The sequence below is a fragment of the Narcine bancroftii genome, chromosome 14, assembly GCF_036971445.1.
Source record: "Narcine bancroftii isolate sNarBan1 chromosome 14, sNarBan1.hap1, whole genome shotgun sequence".
Classification (NCBI taxonomy): domain Eukaryota; kingdom Metazoa; phylum Chordata; class Chondrichthyes; order Torpediniformes; family Narcinidae; genus Narcine; species Narcine bancroftii.
The window spans coordinates 54,906,419-54,924,616 of NC_091482.1; positions in this window are offsets into that span (position 1 = coordinate 54,906,419).

Sequence of the window (18,198 nt, forward strand, 5' to 3'; positions counted from 1 at the left end):
TTACGTAGGGCAAAGAGTAACGATTAGTGTCGCCTGGCGCCCCTTACAATACAAGAGAAAGAAGTAGAAAGGGCAGCACGGTTGGCGAAGCAATTAGCACAATGCTTTGACAGCTCCAGCAACTGGGACCAGTGTTCAAATCCTTTGCTGTCAATAAGGAGTTTGTATGCTCTCCCCATGTTCTTGTTGGTTTTTTCTGGGGGCTCCAGTTTCCTCCCGCCATTCAAAACATACTGTAGGTTCATTGGGTGTAAATTTAGCTGGTGGGTCAAAATGGCCTATTACCTAAATATTAAAAAATTTCACATTAAAAAAAAATTTAAAAATCAAAACTTAGAGACACTTTGGAGTCGCAGAGTTCAGTGGATTCTCCTCCATTGCTCTCGTAGCCTCTGCAGTTGCGCAGACTCCTGTTCAATCCATCGGCCACCCAAGCTCCAGATCCGACCTCTGACACAATCAGAAAGCCTTCAGTGCTCAAGAGCTTACAGAAGCCCTCCTTGTCCTCAGCATCCTCTCAAATTCTGGTTCCGATACCCAGTTGCCACGAGTGAGTGTCCAGCAGCCTGCAACCCATGTGGAACCCCCAATCACGTAACCCATAGTTTGAGTAGGTCCCTCAGCCGCTGAGCCCCTCACTGGCCCGCCACCATGGTCACGATCCTATAAGGTCATCTCCTCTGCCTCTCCTCAAAAGGGGTAGTACTCTCCGATACTGGTGCCCTGATCCAGACCACTGCTTCCCCAAAGTCTGTAACCTCTCATAGCTGCTGCTGAGTACATGCACCACCATCTTGGGCACAGACCAATGGTTGCAGGATTTTGGTTTAAAAACACTATTGGTTCCTCTAACCAGCCAATTAACATGCAGTATCTGGCATGAGGACCAGGCAGTTGAATCCTTTGGAGCAGAGCTCTCTACTCTCTGAGGTTCACACCGGCTACCATTTTCTTCCCCAATACCTTTGTGGTGGCTCCTAATGGGATCCATGTTGTTAGGAGAAGAACTATTTGGAATAATAACCATTGGAGGAAGTCATAGATTGTAAAATTGCATAAATCTCCCTTTAGACATTGTGTATTGGGTGATGGAACAGGAAGGGACACAACTGGAACAGATAAAATATTTGTTGATTTTGTTTTTGAGCTATTGCTAGATATATGTTGCTGGAAATATGACCTAAGATTACAAATTATTTAAATTGATTCATACTTGTGATCATTCTCAACATGGCCCTGATCACTGAATGCTGATTTGGTTAAGGAAGTGTAAATCATTTCATTAAAAGGTTTATCAAGAAATTGTCGTCTACAAATACATGTGGTTCTGCGTTAGTGACTATTTTAGTGGTGGAGCCATGGCTACGATCTTCAGTGGGGGAAGTGGCAATAGCAAGTACAACACTCTGGTCTGTGTTTGCGTCCAGGGAGTTGAGGACAAGGGCCCACGTTTCAGCGATCAGAATTGATCGGTGCTTGCAAGGTCTGGAGGGCAGAGGCCTGATTATGGCCTGAGGTGATAGAACGGTTGGAGAATGGCTGCTTTCAGGAAGCTGGGAGGAAATTGGCCTCAATCAGGGAATTAGAGACTAAGTGAGATGAGGTGGGGGGGTTACAGTCTGATATGATTGTAGATGAGATAAGTTGGCAGGGATGTCCAGACTACTCTCAGGACACCCAAAGGAGAAAATATAAATAGTGTGAATTCAGTCCTGAGCAATACTTTTATTCTGGAGAATCCTAATGTTGGCTGTTTCCACATCACAGATTTTCTGGTAATGTTTGTCACACAGATAATGGCATCATTTAATATGTCAAATATGGGAAAAATAACACCAGATGTGCAATTGCGAATCCAAAGTGAGGTGACTATTTAAATTTCCAGGGGAGTTCAATTTGACCTGGAAATTTTTAAAATGTTTTCCCATCTAGAAAACATGTGATTATAGAATGAGTAGCTCTGAGTAGGTGGAATTCTATTATCATATTTCAAGACCATGATCTATTTCTTGTGACAATATTAATATGTATGGCCTGGAAGTCAGCCTGAAGGAAACTGAGGTCCTCCATCAGCCAGCTCCCCACCATGACTACCAGCCCCCCCACATCTCCATTGGGCACACAAACCTCAAAACGGTCAACCAGTTTACCTATCTCGGCTGCACCATTTCATCGGATGCAAGGATCGACAACGAGATAGACAACAGACTCGCCAAAGCAAATAGCACCTTTGGAAGACTACACAAAAGAGTCTGGAAAAACAACCAACTGAAAAACCTCACAAAAATTAGCGTATACAGAGCCGTTGTCATACCCACACTCCTGTTTGGCTCCGAATCATGGGTCCTCTACCGGCATCACCTACAGCTCCTAGAACGCTTCCACCAGCGTTGTCTCCGCTCCATCCTCAACATTCATTGGAGCGACTTCATCCCTAACATCGAAGTACTCAAGATGGCAGAGGCCGACAGCATCGAATCCACACTGCTGAAGATCCAATTGCGCTGGGTAGGTCACGTCTCCAGAATGGAGGACCATCGCCTTCCCAAGATCGTGTTCTATGGTGAGCTCTCCACTGGCCACCGTGACAGAGGTGCACCAAAGAAGAGGTACAAGGACTGCCTAAAGAAATCTCTTGGTGCCTGCCACATTGACCACCGCCAGTGGGCTGATATCGCCTCCAACTGTGCATCTTGGTGCCTCACAGTTCGGCGGGCAACAACCTCCTTTGAAGAAGACCGCAGAGCCCACCTCACTGACAAAAGACAAAGGAGGAAAAACCCAACACCCAACCCCAGCCCACCAATTTTCCCTTGCAACCGCTGCAACCATGTCTGCCTGTCCCGCATCGGACTTGTCAGCCACAAACGAGCCTGCAGCTGACGTGGACATTACCCTTCCATAAATCTTCGTCCGCGAACCCAAGCCAAAGAAAGAAAGAAGATACAGTAAAACCCCTGTTATCTGGAATGTAAGCAACGTAGCCTCAAGCAACTGGCAAAGAAATTGTGGAAGATAAATAGGTAAAAGAATACAAACGTTTAAAATTGGTGCGCCTCGCCATTAATTTGCCAATCACACAACACGCAATCTCAAGCAATCGGAAAATTCACTTATCCGGCATCTACCAATCCCCACAGGTGCTGAATACCAGGGGCTTTACTGTATTAATTTCAATTGCTAAAGCAAGAACTGCTATCGCGCATGATATACATGTGTGCAATGTTTATTCTCCAAAGCAAAATTGAGTACTTAAAGTATTAAGAAATTAGACTTGGCTGATGATGACACAGCAACTTGAACCCATTAACTAAGGCAAAGGGAATGCCAGAGCAATAAGGCACACAGCAATCTGATTATTTGACAAGCTTTTAAAATGCAGCAGTATTGTTGAACTTTATCCCATGTTGAACTACTTTCCTTCAAGTAATTTAACCTTTCACTTGGTAGTCTTCTACTGCAACCTTTGACCCCTTCCATTTCCAATTTAAGTTCCGTCTTCGACTTTTATTTAGTTATTCAAGAGATGGGGGTTTTGCAGGCTGAGGCAACATTTAATTGCCCTTAGGATTATGTGAGTGAACTATCTTTATGAAGCGTGGCAGTCAAGGAGATGTGACTATCCCCACAATGTTGTCGGCAAGAGAGTTCCAGAATTTTGACCCAGCGACAGTGAAGATAACGACAATATATTTCCTTGCCAAGACAGTTGTGACTTGGAGGGCAACTCAGATTTTCAGATTTATTGTCAGAGTACGTACATGACATTACATACAACCCTGGGATTCCTTGTCCTGTTGGTGAGGCAGAATGATCACATATTGGTGGTGCAAAAATATATTTATATATATATATATATATATATATATATTTTAAAATTTAGACATACAGCATAATTTCGACCCATAAGTCCATAAGTCCATGCCTGGTACATTTTGAATGGTGGAAGGAAACTGGAGCTCCCAGGGAAAACCCATGGCAGATACAGGGAGAACGTACCAACTCCTTACAGACAGCATGAGATTCGAACCTTGGTCCCGATCGCTTGAAAATAAGCAATAAGAGCAGAAGTAGGCCATTGGACCATAAAATCTGCTCCGCTATTCAATGAGATCATGGCTGATCTAATGATGGGCTCATCTCCACCTAACTGTCTTTTCCCCATATTCCTTAATTCCCTTACTATGTAGAAATCTATCCAACCTGCTCCTAAATATATTTACTGGTGACACTTCCACTGCTTCATTAGGCAATGAATTCCATAGATTCACCACTCTAATTCTTCCTCAACTCTGTCCTAAATCTATTATCCTGAATCTTGAGGGTATGGGCTCTAGTTCTGGTCTTCCCCACCAATGGAAGCAACTTATCTACTTCTTCTTGCAATGTACACATGTAAAACAAACAAAGAAATGTAAGCAAACTGCACAATACAGAGAAGGAAAGAAAAATCTATAAAATACAAAAGCAAGAGTCGCTGATTGAGTTTATTGTCGAGAAGTCTGATGGTGGAGGGGTAGCAGCTGTTCCTGAACCTGTTGGTGCAAGTTTTGTGGCATCTAGACCTCTTTCCTGATGGTAGCAGTGAGAACAGAGTGTGTGATGGTATAAATAGCTGATATATTTATCAGTGTATCAGGGGTAAAGAGAGTGAATGGTTATGGATGGGGTACCTATCAAATGGGCTGCTATGTCCTGAATGGTGTTGATCTTTTCGACTGTTGTTGAGACTGCACTTATCCATGCAAGTGGAGAGTGTTCCATTGCACTGCTGGCTTGATGGAACATAGGCCTTTGAGAGTTATCTGAATTACTTACCACAGGACTTCTCGCCTCCAGCATTTATAGAATGAATACTAGTGTAATATTATGTTAACAAGTACTTTGGGCATTACTGAGAATATCCATTTCGAATCATATAGATACATCTGTATTAATTAAAAATCTACCTCAATGCAGAATATACAAAATCAAATTTTACTTTAGTTTAGATTATTCAGCTAAATTCAAAAATAACTGTGAAATATGACCAGAAAAGTGGATGGAATGTGCTAGCTGACAAGGTAATATGTGATAGGTAAGGAGATTATATATCTGTAGACATGGTCTGTCAGCTTCACTATTGTGGGAACAAGTGCAACAAAAATAAAGGAGCAATTTAGCAACATGATTGAGTTTCACAACAAGCTGGAGTTAATCTGTTCCAGGTAACACATTCGTTTAATTAATTTTAAGCTGCAAACCAGGTAGACCACCACCACAAGAAATTAAAACTACATGCCTCTTTATTAACAAAACTCTTCACCTGAACAGTCTAATCCAGCGGTTCTCAACCTTTTCCTGCCCACTCGCATACCACTTTAAGTAATCCCTATGCCATCAGTGCTCTGTGATTAGTAAGGGACTACTAAAGGTGGAGTGTGAGTGGGAAGGGAAGGTTGGGAATCACTGCTCGAGACCCAATTGTTACTGAAATATTTTGCTTGAGAAAAATTGTCATTGGCCCATTTCCTTTGGAGTTATGAAACCATGCACATAACAAGTCAATGAGGTACGATTAAAACTGGGTTTCAAACTTTTTATTTCCACCCACATACCACCTTAAGCAATGCCTTACTAATCACAGAACACCTATGACATAGGGAAAACTTTTTTTGAAAATTTTATTTTTCATTTGCATTAATACGTACCTATAAATTCTTCACAGTACAATATAAAAATTATACAAAATTATATTTTTTTCTTTTTATCCCCCTCCCCAAAGAAAAAGAAAAGAGAGAAAAAAGAGAAAATGCCTAAATGTATTTATCATTCACTATTCATATATTCCTATCCTGTACATATTCATTGGGAGGAGTGGATGTTATGGATGATGTGGATGGACTCTTACTGATGAAATCCATATATGGACATAGGGAATACTTAAAGTGGTATGTGAGTGGAAAGAAAAAGATTGAGAACCACTGGTCTAATCATTCCAGTCAGTCCACATTGAATGGATCCAATGAGTTAGTTTTTATTACAATTCATAACTAACAAAAGATGACACATAAAAATTGAACATCTCTGGGCATAGGTGGGGGAGGGTCAGAAGAAGTAGCATTAGTTAGTGAGCTTTCTCAGTATATGTTTCATTCTGGAATTGGGGGACTACTAATGGGGTAAAGAATGCCCAAAAGGGAAGAGTCAATCTGTCAAAGAAATGCTGGTTGACAATCTGATATTCAAGTTTCATGGACAAATACAGTATTACTTGATTGCAACCAAGTATTTAGACAGTATCTTGATTCACAGAAGAAATGGCCAATTTGTGCCATTGTTTAACATTGTTCGTCCTATCTTCAAGGAAAAAGATAAAGGTATGCCTTGTCCATTGGGTGAAATTCTCTTGAAGAATGTCTTTAGAATTAGAACACAGTACATAGACTATTACTGCACACTATAGGCCCTTCAGCCCATGATGTTGTTCTGACCTGTACTCCACCACAATCTAATCCTTCCCTATGTCACACTCATAACGCTCTATTTCTTTTACATCCATATGCCAATTTGATTAATGGTTACTGCTGCAGAAGTGGAGGTATCTTTATGATCATGCAGGGCGACGACAGGTCAGCAGAATTGATTGCTTCCTCTCGTTAATCTCACGCTAATAAAACAAGGTTTTTAAAAAAAACCCAATTGAAAATAAGTACATAACCAACGTTTCGGACTTGAGCCCTTCATCAAGGTATAAAGTTATGTATCTTTATCCTTGCTACACTGCTTGGCCTGCTGAGTTTCTGCAGCACTGTATTTTTACTTCAACCAGGCTATCCGTAGACTTTTGTGTTTTACAATTGGAAATAATCTGGATGTCAGGTAAAGAGGGGGAATGATCCAACATTGAAGTTCCCTTGCATGAAAAGTCACTGAAGTGGGAAGAAGGAACATCTCTACATCTGGGAATTACACAGGAGCAAATCTGAATAATTTCATGGGAACAAGCACCAGAACAGGCCGTAAGATGATTGGCTTTTGGTGCTGTAATCACACTGTGATATAGTACAGATTCTATCACCAATGTGTATATGCACATATGTACAGATGGTCGTATAGGAGACAAGTCCATTAATAACATCATAATTTTCAAAACTACCTTTCCAATCAGAGTGATGTTTCTGAAAACCTCATTTTGTGAGATGAACTTTTAAAATAAGGTAATTAGTCTGATGTATACCTTTTTTGAAATTAGCTACAACATCAGAGAGGACAAACACCACCTGATATACATTTAAAAATGTGCAGATTGTTAATTGTTGTCTTTGCTCTCTTTGGAGTATCATGTTTGAGTGGAAAAATTGTGAGTTCAATTTGATTCCACAATCTCACATTAACTAGGCTGATGCCTCAGTCCACGTCCGACATTGTGCTATGTAGCTGAAGATACTTTTTGCTTTAATTGTTGCCATTATATTGTCCGCCTGAGGTAACGGCCGCATCGCGGGGAGAGACAGCCAGCTGAGACCGGGCCTGCCCGCACCACTGCCCGAGTGCCGAACACAGGCTGCCGTTGCCAGGCAAACCCCAGCAGCCCGCACAGCCCAACCGTTGGCAGCCGAGCCCCGGGCCGGGAGCGGTCAATGAGAACTGTTTAGTGTATTTCACACCTCAAAAATCAGTAGTCTAAACACTAACAACTGTGAACTCCATTGCAGAGTTCTCTCCAGTCTTAAAAAAATTTTTTTCTACTAGAACTTTTCTTTCTGATCCTCAACTAATGCTGCATCCCCTTTACTTGGCCGCGGCAGGAATAAACGCACGCAAGCTGATTCCAGGGCGCACCACTCCATAACTGTGGACAGCGGTCGTAGATCTCCAGAAATGGTTCGACCTAAAAGGGGAGGCAGGCCTCTTCAGCCCAGTTAAGCAATCTGCATAGGAGAAGGTCACTCCGATATAAAACCTACGACCCAAGGATCTTGCTGCCACGTCCCAGCTTGCTTGGCCACGCACACGAACCATGAGTGTAAATGGTGGGGCCAGTACTGTGCACACTGCACTCCACCTAAAAGCTCCTTTGCGTAGGCCCAAGGACAGGTCCACGTCCTCCCCCTCAAAAGATGCACACAAACTCAAGCTAGCATGCTGGAACATCAGAAGCATGCTAGACAAGGCTGATAGCTACCGACCTGAATGTCGGTCTGCCCTCATCACACATGATCTCCTCAGACTCGACCTCGACATAGCCGCTCTCAGCGGTCCGCCTTGCAGATGTAGGCAGCCTCCAAGAACATGGCGCGGGCTACACACTCTACTGGTCTGGCAAGCCTCAGGCTGAATGATGCCTATCTGGTGTTGGCTTCGTGGTCAAGAACTCCATTGCCTCCAAATTCGAAAACCTCCCGAAAGGCCACTCTGACCGGATCATGTCCATGCGACTCCCCCTTCAAAACAAGCGACACATCACTCTCATCAGTGTCTGTGCTCCAACCCTTCAGATGGAACCAGCAGAAAAGGACAAGTTCAACACTGATCTGCGCAACCTCATCCAACGCACCCCTACAGCCGACAAGGTTGTCATCCTCTCTTTGGAGAGAGTCTTTGCATTGGCAAAGACTCAGAAACCTGGCCAGGAATCCTGGGCAAGCATGGTGTCGGCAAGTGCAATGACAATGGGCGCCTCCTGTTGGAACTCCGCGCAGAACAGCGGCTTGTCATTACTAACACCCTTTTCCAGCAGAGGGACAGCCTGAAGACTACCTGGATGCATCCCCGATCCAAACACTGGCACCTCCTTGACTACGTTCTGGTGCGAGGAAGAGACAAATGAGATGTGCTCCACAGCAGGGTCATGCCCAGCATGGAATGCCACACTGACCACCGCCCATCGCTGCAAGCTCAAGCTTCACTTCAAGCCAAAGTTCAAGAATAGTGGAGCCCCCAGAAAGAGGTTCAATGTTGGAAACTTGCAGTCAGATGTAGTGAGAGGAAATTTCCAGGCAAACCTCCAGGCAAAGCTCGAGGATGCAAACTGCCTCACGGACACGTCTCCTGAAACCCTCTGGGATCAGCTGAAAACGGCCATACAGTAATCCACTGAGGAGGTACTGGGCTTCTCCTCCAGGAAAAACAAGGACTGGTTTGACAAAAACAACCAGGAAATCCAGGAGCTGCTGGCAAAGAAGCGATCTGCCCACCAGGCTCACCTTGCAAAGCCTTCCTGGCCAGAGAAAAAAATGAGCCTTCTGTCTCGCATGCAGCCACCTTCAGCGCAAACTCCGGGAGATCCAAAATGAGTGGTGGACTAGCCTCGCCAAATGAACCCAGCTTAGCGCCGACATTGGCGACTTCAGGGGTTTTTATGAGACACTAAAGGCTGTGAACGGCCCCTCACCCCAAGTCCAAAGCCCTCTGCGCAGATCAGACGGCAAAGTCCTCCTCACCGACAAGATCTCCATCCTCAATCGATGGTCAGAACACTTCCAATCTCTTTTCAGTGCCAACCGCTCAGTCCAAGATTCCGCCCTGCTCCAGCTCCCTCAACAGCCCCTAAGGCTAGAGCTGGATGAGGTTCCCACCCTGGATGAGACATATAAGGCAATCGAACAACTGAAAAGTGGCAAAGCAGCAGGTATGGATGGAATCCCCCCAGAAGTCTGGAAGGCTGGCGGCAAAACTCTGCATGCCAAACTGCATGAGTTTTTCAAGCTTTGTTGGGACCAAGGTAAACTGCCTCAGGATCTTCGTGATGCCACCATCATCACCCTGTACAAAAACAAAGGAGAGAAATCAGACTGCTCAAACTACAGGGGAATCACGTTGCTCTCCATTGCAGGCAAAATCTTCGCTAGGATTCTACTAAATAGAATAATACCTAGTGTCGCCGAGAATATTCTCCCAGAATCACAGTGCGGCTTTCGCGCAAACAGAGGAACCACTGACATGGTCTTTGCCCTCAGACAGCTCCAAGAAAAGTGCAGAGAACAAAACAAAGGACTCTACATCACCTTTGTTGACCTCACCAAAGCCTTCGACACCGTGAGCAGGAAAGGGCTTTGGCAAATACTAGATCACCTCGGATGCCCCCCCAAGTTCCTCAACATGGTTATCCAACTGCACGAAAATCAACAAGGTCGGGTCAGATACAGCATTGACAACGGCATGAAGCAAGGCTGCGTCCTCGCACCAACCCTCTTTTCAATCTTCTTCAGCATCATGCTGAAACAAGCCATGAAAGATCTCAACAATGAAGAAGATGTTTACATCTGGTACCGCACGGATGGCAGTCTCTTCAATCTGAGGCACCTGCAAGCTCACACCAATGCACAACAGCAACTTGTCCATGAACTCCTCTTTGCAGACGATGCCGCTTTAGTTGCCCATTCAGAGCCAGGTCTCCAGTGCATGACGTCCTGTTTTGCGTAAACTGCCAAAATGCTTGGCCTGGAAGTCAGCCTGAAGAAAACTGAGGTCCTCCATCAGCCAGCTCCCCACCATGACTACCTGCCCCCCCACATCTCCATCGGGCACACAGAACTCAAAACGGTCAACCAGTTTACCTACCTCGGCTGCACCATTTCATCTGATGCAAGGATCGACAAAGAGATAGACAACAGACTCACGAAGGCAAATAGTCCCTTTGGAAGACTACACAAAAGAGACTGGAAAAACATTCACCTGAAGAAACACACAAAGATCAGTGTGTACAGAGCTGTTGTCATACCCATGCTCCTGTTCGACTCCGAATCATGGGTCCTCTACTGGCATCACCTACGGCTCCTAGAACGCTTCCATCAGCGCTGTCTCTGCTCCATCCTCAACATTCATCAGAATGACTTCATCACCAACATCGAAGTACTCGAGCTGGTAGAGTCCGCAAGCATCGAATCCACGCTGCTGAAGACCCAAGTGCGCTGGGTGGGTCACATCTCCAGAATGGAGGACCATCGCCTTCCCAAGATCGTGTTATATGGCGAGCTCTCCACTGGCCACCGTGACAGAGGTGCACCAAAGAAAAGGTACAAGGACTGCCTAAAGAAATCTCTTGGTGCCTGCCCCATTGACCACCGCCAGTGGGCTGATAACGCCTCAAACCGTGCATCTTGGCGCCTCACAGTTCGGCGGGCAGCAACCTCCTTTGAAGAAGACTGCAGAGCCCACCTCACTGACAAAAGACAAAGGAGGAAAAACCCAACACCCAACCCCAACCAACCAATTTTCCCTTGCAACCACTGCAACCGTGTCTGCCTGTCCCGCATCAGACTTGTCAGTCACCAACGAGCCTGCAGCAGACGTGGACATTTACCCCTCCATAAATCTTCGTCCGCGAAGCCAAGCCAAAGAAAGAAAGAAAAAAAGTGTAGGATGACTGTGATTGGCTGAGAGCATAGCCACGCCTACTGGCAGGTCTTAAAGGATTGCTCCTAGCCAGACCAGGTCATTCTGGACTGGTCGACCTACTTGTGATATGCTCCAGTCTTTTAGTTAATAAAAGCCTTGGTTTGGATCAACAAGTCTCTGGTTCTTTTTCTGCGCATCACAATTTTATTAACTAAAAAATTTTGAAAAGTCTGGAGCATATCACAAGTAGGTCGACCAGTCCAGAATGACATGGTTTGGCTAGGAGCAACACTTTAAGACCTGCCAGTAGCTGTGGCTACACTCTCAGCCAATCACAATCAACCTACACTACCATATGTACATCTGTACATATACACATTGGCGATAGAATCTGTACTATCACACATACATTCTATAACTGCATGCCTACCTGTACAATACCCAGCTTTTCAGTTTCATTTAAATTTCAATTTCCAGAACATCAATGAACCTGGAATCTCTTACAATAAAAGTTGCCTGTTGAATAGAGACATTATAATCATGTGAGTCACTTCCTCTTCCAACTTTATAGGTTTTCTTCCACTGTTTAAAGATAAGGGCGTAGGATTGCATCTAAATCAGTCAAGAATGTGGGGGAAGGCTCGTATTTAGAAGTCCGACATCGGATAAAGTTGAAGTAAAACAAATGAGTTTTAAAAAACTCTTGCTTAAAGTAATGAAGACAAACATTGCCCCTAAGATTATCTTTCATTAGACTTGCAATATGTAAACATGGAGCTAGTTTGGAGCATTAACACCCTAGGAATGCTGTAATTTTTCAGATCTGCACTCCCAACAAGCAGGAGTTCCTTCTTGGAATGCAAGCTGATAACATTAACACTTAATGGAAAATAATTAAGAATTATTAAGAAGCGGAAGGGTATTAAATAACTGAAACTGTTAAAAAAAATAAACTCATGAGATCTGCATTGGGCACACCTTATGACATTCAGCCAGTTAAAGGTGGGCCATCAACATCAATCTTTGAGGGTGGTAGGTGTGGTTTAAACTTCATTTAATTCACAGCTGGATGTTACCCAACTATATATAAAATACAACTGCAATCTATTAGTTTTGACATTCCTCCATCAATAATTTTTCACATCATCTGCTGGCATTTATTCAAGGGTTTTACTGATGTACTGCCAAAGTCATTAGCCTGTTTCCAATATGAGCTCGTTTTTTTCTAATCCAAAATCATGGGTCTTCATATAAATGAAGTTTAATTGACTGAGGACATTGCTAAAACCTGCAATAAAGAGCCTGCCTCAGTCCCACAACACTTTATTTAATCAATACTATTGGGCAGTAGAATATGAAAAATAAACTCTCAAATAAATGAATTCCCTCAAGTAATTTATTTTTTGTCATCCGTTTTATTATATTTATAGAACAACTTCCGTGCATTTCTCAGTTGGTTTCAAAATGCAGAATTTCATTATAAATACTGGGACTTGACTGTTGCTGGTATTTCACCCGCTCTGGCAACAGAAGGGTTAGAAGCTGGATTCCAGTGATGCATTTTTACTGCAACCCAACTCTGGAGAGCTTGGCTCCCAGAGTATTTACTGCCTTTAAAACATTTCTTTAGCAGTAGGGGACCTGATCTGCAACTGTGCCAGTAGCCACTGAAGAAAGGTTATACTGTTGAACAAATTTTTACTGAGAATTTCCTGCGATTTTGGATTCTGGGTAGAAAAGATTTTGCTAACTTAAATGACCCACCACTGTAAAGAAGTTGCCTGGTGCATGTTGATACAGATTGTATGGCTGTGATACTTGGCAGTCAACATCATGCCCTCAGTCTGTGAATGATTTTAGAAGTGACATGTGCAGGTAATTAAACCACTGCTGAACGACCAATACATGTGATGCATAAATATACGATGACAAAACCTATAAAGCCATAATCCAACATCATTAATGATAGGGATCCTATGATGTTGTGGTATACTGATATAAAGTGACATGTAAAACCCATGGTAATCATTATAATCAGTTTACCCCTACCGTGATAATTGCAAACCTCGGCAATCAAGATAATTGTGATAAATCAAACAGTTAAAACAACCATAGCAAGGTCTTATTTAAAACCTGTGTAAATAAAAAAAAAGTTTCACAGGATAATAAAATACAATGAGAAAGCTTTTATCCATGAACTGTTGATTTTTTTAACTTACAAAATGATGGCTATAACTTTTGAGACGTTCTGATCTGATTTTTGTCTTTAATGAACACAGTAATGTCAACTCCTTGCATGCCAGTTTGGCTTTTACACCTGGATTTATTTTTAAATAATCATGAGGGAGGACACACAGACAATGAGACTGTATCTCTGCAAGCACGTGCAGCCCAGATAGAAAAGTAGCCAAATTTAAATCTGTGGTTAATAGTCATATACGAGTTGCATCTCTGTTCTGATTTGCAATGAAGCTCCCTCAATCCTTTGTTCAGAAGACAACTGCTCTGCAATGAATACTTCAGTCGAAAGTGCAAAATAATATATATGCTTGTTCCAGCAAAAAAAAAGATTCATGTTGCAGGGCTGGAGATTGGTATCAGAGACTAGTCTCTATTCATCATCATCTGGGCAGGGAAACCTTTGAGCCTCTTTGTTCCCAGAGAGGAAAGTGAGTTGGGAAAGTGTCAGGAAAGTGTAAAAGCTGATATATAGGCTGCAGTTGTTTGTCTCAGTGACCTTTTGTGGGGACAGGGGTGATCTGTCAGGCACCCTTCAGCAAAAGTCATGCCCTGAGGTTGGACACCTTTGACCTCTGCAGAGCAACAGGTCAGACTGTGAGCAACTGTGCGAGCGCCAGTGCTAGGACTACAGACCAACGAAACAGAAGAAAAGGCGCCTGAAAGAAGAAAGGAGACGGTGGGAAAAAATCCTAATTTATAGAAGTTGAGTACATATTTCACAGTGCCACAGTGGATCAGCTGACGGTAGAGGTTATAGGCCACAGTTAGTCTTGATTTCCTGAGTGTGTTACTGTAACATCTGTGTGTAAAGAGACTGCTGAGACCAATGTTCTGACCCTAAGACATATAAAAAGGGTAAAGTGGGAGATTATAACTGCAACCACTGTTTGACATAACTTTAACCACCTCAGGGCCTTCAGTTATTCACGTTCCTGATAAATAGAATTCATACTAGTAAATGAATCCCAAAATCTGTGCACCCATTTATTACACTACCCTTAATTCGGTAAAGAAGCTATTATTTTACTTTAAGGGGGGTCCCTGATAAGCATCAACAAATTTATTTAATGATCAAAATACTAAATCTGTGTATGGACAATAATAGAAATTGTAATGTGTTGTGGAATTAGCAATAGATGTGTAGCAGACACTACAATCACTTTGCTTTCCTGTTATCCAATCATTTACTTGCTAAACTCTGATTAATTATGGCAAGAAGAGCTAATCTCAAGTAAATGAAACGTTGAGAGCCTGTTTGTGGTAGCAGATTGAAGCAACTGAAATGTCAGTCCCAAGAGAGAAAGATCATATTAAAGAAAGCAGTAACTCTTCCAGCACTAATACACTAATGCTTTTAGGACTTAAATTAAGCCTACATTTGATCTGAGTCAAAAGGCCAAGAAGCCCTTCAAGTCCTCCAGATGCAACTGTAACAAAATTTGTCCTTTCCGTTGATCTATTGTTTTACTGATTTTTTTTCTTCACCCTGCAGTTAACAAGGAAAATGACAGTAAATGTAATTATTTACAAATAGCAGCACCTTCCACACTATCCCCCAACCTCTCCTTCCAACTCCAGATTTCAGATTTATTGTCAGAGAACATGCATGTCATCACATGCAACCCTGAGATTCTTTTTCCTGTGGGCAAGGCAGAATTACCCCTTATTGGTAGTGCAAAAAAAAACTGTACACTATGTACTCATGTAAAAAATAAAGAAATGTAAACAAACTGTCTGTGCAATACAGAGAGAAAGAAAAAACAGTAAAATGCAAAAGTAAGAATCCTTAAATGAATCCCCATTAAGTTCATCGTTGACAAGTCTAATGGTGGAAGGGTAGCAGCTGTTCCTGAACCTGGTGGTGCGAGTCTTGTGGCACCGGTACCTCTTTCCTGATGGTAGCAGCAAGAACAGAGTGTGCTGGAAGGTGTGGATCCTTAATGATTGCGGCTGCTCTCCGATGGCAGTGTTCCAGTCCAATCAGAACTTCATACCACTCCCAAGGAAAGCATTGCACAAAATGCCTTCGGAAAATATCTGTGAATTTCAATCAGCAATGCTTGGCTTTTCTGGTGATAATTCTCTTCACCTCCAAAGATCATCTATTTCTCAAGGATGAAGAACATCCATAAATATCCAAGAAGGCTGTTGTGAAAACTGAAGCTAGTAAAGATGGAAAAAAGTTTTTATTGATCACTGCAAGCAGGAATTCCTTTATGAGACGCATTCTGTAGAATTTAACCTGTTGTGGACACTTTCTTGATCTTGATTTGATGTAAGCCAATTATCAGAGAGACTGGATGTAGGCTGGGAAAGCGCTTCACTGAGAACCTTCGCTCTGTCTGCATCAGTGACAGGGATCTCCCCGTGGCCAACCATTTCAATTCTGCGACCCACTCCCGCACTGTTAAATCTGTCTGTATTGTCAAACCATGACCACCCTCAAATTGGAGGAGCGACAGCTAATTTTCCATCTCTGCACACTCCAGCTGGATGGCATTAACATTGACTTCTCCAGTTTCTGCTAGTCTACTCCCTGTTCTTCCTCTCCTCCGTCCCTCTGTCTTTCCTCCAGCTTTCCATCCCCTTCCCTCTCCATTCATAGAGCCATCCCCCCTTGTTTGTTGCTGTGCCCTCCCTCCCTTATCCACCTATTATCTCCTGTCCACTGGAGTGTGCTCCTCCCCCTGCCCCTCCCCAACCACACCCCCCCCCCCCACAATTTTGTTCGGACACCTCTAACATGCATTAGAGTGAGTTTTATTAAGACATTTCTTAGTAATGGTTCCATAACCCATTGCACCTGAATAATCACTAAAAAGAGCACACCTTTCAGATATTTATGACATCTTTTTTTCCTTTAAGAAGGTTTGAATACAGGGCTAGTGATGTCTCACCGCAATTAATTGTACTGGGCCTTGATGAGGCCACAACTGAGTCTTGTGAACCTCAACTTCAATTGCAGAGAAAGTGTAGGAAGAGCTAAGTTACATCAGGCATGGGCAGGTTTGTCAAATAAGAGAAATTCACTTGACTAAGGCAATATTCTCTGGAGTTCGGAAGAATGTAAGGGCTGATTGAAACTTAAAACATCCTTATGGAATTTGTCAGGTTGGATGCAGATAGAAAGTTTCCTCTGGCGTAGAAGTTTAGAGTTGGAGGTCACAGGCTCAGAATGACTGGAAGACTGTTTAGGACTGAGATGAGAAGACATTGCTTCACTTAGATCAGTGGTTCTCAACCTTTTTCTTTCCACTCACATACCACTTTACCCTATGCCACAAGTGCCCTGTGATTAGTAAGGGATTGCTTAAGGTGGTATATGAGTGGCAGGGGAAGATTGAGAATCTCTGCTCTAGACCATAATTCGCAACCTTTTTCTTTCCACCCACATACCACTTTAAGTATTCCCTATGCCACAGATGCTCTGTGATTAGGAAGGAATTGCTTAAGGTGGTGTGTGTGGGTGAAATGGAAAGAGAAACTTTGAAAACCACTATTTTAACCATACCCAATTGACTTGTTATGTGCATGGTTTCATAACTCCAAAGGAAATGGGCCAATTTTTCTCAAGCAAAATATTTCAGTAACAATTGGGTCTAGAGCAGTGATTCTCAAACTTCCCTTCCCACTTGCATTCCACCTTAAGCAATTACAGCATTATTTGGATTTCAATTCTCTGATGAGGATATGTACCTTTATTCTCTCCTGACATGACCACAATCATGGCATTCAAATGACTTCTGAAAATACCCCAATTTGAAGCACTTCCTCCTCACTGCGCAAGCCATATCGGCAAATATTGTGCAGATGCCTTGCACAATATTTTCCTTGCACATTGGGAGAAAAGGAAGAGAGAATTTTGGGGGAAGTTTAAGTGGCATGTTTCTCGTTCACAACAGAACAAATTAAATGTATTTAAATTATGTGTATTTCTATGCACAGAGCAGTCTGTTGGAAAACAAGTGTAGATTACATAATATCATACGAATACATATGGAAAACTTGGAAGTACTATAATTCTGAAACAAACATAGGAATGTGTGAATATTCATCTCCTGGCATCACTAGGCAAATATAAAAGCACTCCCTCTCCATAGAGTCTTCCTTTTATTTTCCTTGCAGAACATTTAATGTACTAAGTGTATGGAAGGATAGTGTGGCTAACTCTTTAAAACAGAATGGGTAAATTATTAACTCCTCCCCATGAACCGTTCGTACTATTGTCATTGGTTGGCAGGAAGCACGAGCTGAAGAATACTAGGGTTAACCTCGCCACCTCATCCTCGGCCCCTGCCGACCCCCGTCTTCACAAGCCCTCCCCAACGCTGGAAAAGAAATGTTCCAATCGCGTGCCATAGATTATTGCCAGGAATTGAATAAGTTCACTCAGGTAAAAAAAAATAGCTTTGAGTGACAAGGCAGCCACTGATACTAAATCCATGGTTTTCTGACTGGGAGTTAATGCTGAATCTATGGTTTATAGACCATCCACCTAATTTTAAACTAATTTAAGAAATTGTGACTCTATTATCTTTTGTTAATTGATTCATACTTCGAAGAAGAGGTAGAATCACCAGTAAGTTATCCTCAACTTATTTTAGTACCAAAGTCTTTTTCAACTCTTCAGATTAA